Below are 3,536 nucleotides of genomic sequence, written 5' to 3'. Positions count from 1 at the left end.
ATCTCCGACGAGAATAAAGTGGGTGTGGTCGGGCGTCGCTTAAAATGTTTTGAAAGTGGTCCAGGAGACGAGGTTCCAAAAAAGACAATTTAGGGGTTTCAAAGTCTTATATAATCGATTTTATAGAGTCTAAGTAACTAGAATACACGGTACTTTCCCCCCTCCCCCCACCCCCGATGAATTCAGCTCTCAGCGGCGGGGGCTGGGCGCAACCTCTGGTTTAGAGCAGTGATTCCCAACCTTTTTTGCTTTCGCGGACCACTCGGGATAATAGTTAAATGTCTTTACGGACACCTGTCTAGTGTTCGAAATAGACCACCTCAGCCCCACCACAGTGTGAGGTACATTTTTATGGCACTTCTAGATTGCAGGAAATTTCACGTTGAGACTCACCATTTTAATGTATTTTTTATCCCCAATTATTTTTAATTTTGTAAAATTTAGGTCGAATTATGGTTGACATTCCACCAATAAGAATATAGATAGAAGATGCATGATTCGCCACAAAAGTACAACATTAAACAGTGGCGGATCCTGGAATTTAAAATCGATGAGTGGTCAGAAAATCAATTTTAGGGGTCGATACATCTCAGCCAAACCATGATTGGGACTGTCATTCAAAATTTTAATGTCTATGGCACTTGAATTCGAATGTAATTTTCTTTAACTCCCCATTTATTTTTAATTTTGTAAAATTTAAGGCTCCTACTGATATTTTCTTATTTATTCAATATTCAGGTAAAGGCAATACGCAAAAACACACAAACAAGATGTTCATTACCCGAGGATTGCCACTCCAAGTGGTTCTCCTAACATTATAAAACGCACATAAAAAAAAAAACAACTATAAAAGATTCTACAGATCGGCAATAAAATATTGGAATTAAAATATAATGCCAGTTAAAACAATTTACAGGGAATGAAGTCTATGCATATGTCAGAGATATTTCATTATTCATAAAGCAGCTAATGATTAGCAGTAAGAAAAATAATCGAATCATGAAATTTTTTTCGCAGACCCCTTTTGACCCCAATTACTTTTTTGCAGGTCCCAGGGTGGGAACCAAGCATTGGTTTAGAGGAACTTGGTCAGATGCTATTGGATAATTCATCCCAGACGATCTTAAACTGGCTATGAATTTCCACCATAGGCCTATTGGCTGTTTTTTTCTCTTTTCATAAGCTTATTTTCATAATGTACAATGTACAATTTTTCTAGACGGTACAAGGTAACAATATTCATTGAATGTAATTAACAGGTAATGCCATTATACCTGTATGAGTTCATTCCCTTCGGGTAAATTAATTCATATGAGACATTATGAAAACTACTAGTAGGACGTACTGTAAGACCATGGCTGTCACTAGACTGACTGACAACCATCCATCATTCAATCAGGTATTGAATGATTGACATCGGTATTAAATACATTATATTGTTACAATAACATACACGTATAAACTTGTGAGGGTCACAATGATTATTACGATGATGATGCTGAGGATTACGATGATGATGGATGAAAAAGAAACACAAAAAAAGATTATGATAATAATGATAAATTAAGATGAGGATGATGATTGTGATGATGACAATGACGATGATGTTGATATAAGGATAATGATGATGATGACGACAATGACGGTAAGTGGTGATGATAATGAAGAAGACAACGAACATGATGATAATGATAGTGACTATAAAGATGATGTTATAAAGATGATGATGAGATGATGATGATGGTGATGATTTTGTTGACGACGACAAGAATAAAAGAAACTGTTAGTGCTGCTAAAATAAACTATAACTTCACAACTAAACGACTAAATTGGCACAATTAATTGAAAGTATGCTTACCATTGAGAAACAAAATTCTCTTTTCTTCTTAACAATAAACAAAATAAATGATAATCGATATGTAAATCGCAAAATGCAAAGCTTTAAAGGGCTCCAAAATATTAAACAAAACAAAATAAGTAAATAGAAACAAGGATGGAAGTGATAAAAAATTTAGAACATATTTATAGGAACAAACGTATAGGGTAACATATATCTTGGTCTTAAAATTAAATTGATAAAAATATTAACTAATTTCATAAAGTCGTGATACATCATTCAATACTCATGGCTCATAAAAGATGACAAAGGAAATTCTAAAATAAAAATTAATGCATCTCATGAAAATTCGACGTCTACCATTCACGATCTTACGATCGTTATAATGAATGATTGTATTAATTAGGTCTAAACAATATAGCCTACCATTGTTATTAGACGAGCATCTTCATAATCAGATTGGTTTTCCTTTGCAACCGTTGCCATAGTTACTATGTTATCCCATGCTTATGAGTTAATTAGATTTTCAATGATCAACAATCTCCATGAGTTATTTGTGTATTCGACCGGTATGTTCGACCTATAGTACCTTTTTCCTCGTAGAATATTTTCATTCGACTGGTTCGAGGGGCCTAAGTAGCCTGAAGTCAAAGAAAGACAGTAATAGCACTAGGATATGCCCGACGGCAGAGGAGCCGATGTCTACGACAGGAGTGCACGTGGGCCGCTCGTCAAGAGAGCCCACAATGTATGATTTTTTAAAGATTGTTTTCTCCCCAGAAGGGGACAAGTTCCCGTCGACGTGCTCTTTCTTTTATTTTGTCTATGTGCCTATATTTTAATCGATCAACCGAACGACAATTGTTTGATCAGTCAATTTATCAAGGGTCCGACCTACCGCCGGATGGACGGAGGGATAGATACGAATCAAAACATACAAGTCGGATCAGTTGCAAAAAAGAGGGCGCTCTATTATCAAAGCATTTTTCTCATATCACAAGCCCCGGGGTCTATTGCTCGACCGAACCACTTCTGGAACAAATCTCTCTGAGTCCAAAAATCGAACTGGGCCTGCATCCCCTTGCAACAAGTACCATCAAAATGATGATGAATTTCAACGCATATGCTTCACTGCAATTTAAGTGATCTTTCTTCTAAAACCCTACCAGAGCTCTTCCTCTTGACCCCTACAAAGCGCCTACTAATTCATGTTCCCGTCCAAGTAAAGCCCAAATTCAAACTGTGAGAAATTCAAGCAACATAGTCCAAAGTAAACATTGAAAAAATACACATCAAGCTCAAAAAAATAAATAAAATTTTAAAAAATAAGCTTGCAAATATGGATAATTTTTCATTTTCTGATAATTAATGTCGAAATATTGAATCCCCACACGATGGCGTGCATTTCGATGATACTTGGAGTATGTATTATACTATCGTATCTGAGATTAATCAGTGGACTTTTTTAATTCTGTACATATTTTTATTGTTTCTTGTCATAATAATGGGGTTTTAATTGCCTATTCAATCATATTTACTTCTTTAAAATACATTGTCGAAAAAAATGTGTCGACATTGTTTATCTGTATATATATATATATATATATATAAATCATCAAAGAAAGGTAAATACAGTGTTCGAATAAAGGACTTAATAAATACATCGTGTAGCATAGCTCTCAACGAATGTAGTCCTGTA

Source organism: Anneissia japonica, unplaced genomic scaffold, assembly GCF_011630105.1.
Source record: "Anneissia japonica isolate Jap-2015-1 unplaced genomic scaffold, ASM1163010v1 scaffold32248_len650992_cov182, whole genome shotgun sequence".
NCBI classification, from domain to species: Eukaryota; Metazoa; Echinodermata; class Crinoidea; order Comatulida; family Comatulidae; genus Anneissia; species Anneissia japonica.
The sequence above is the reverse complement of the archived record's forward strand: the minus strand, read 5'-3'. Positions refer to the sequence as shown.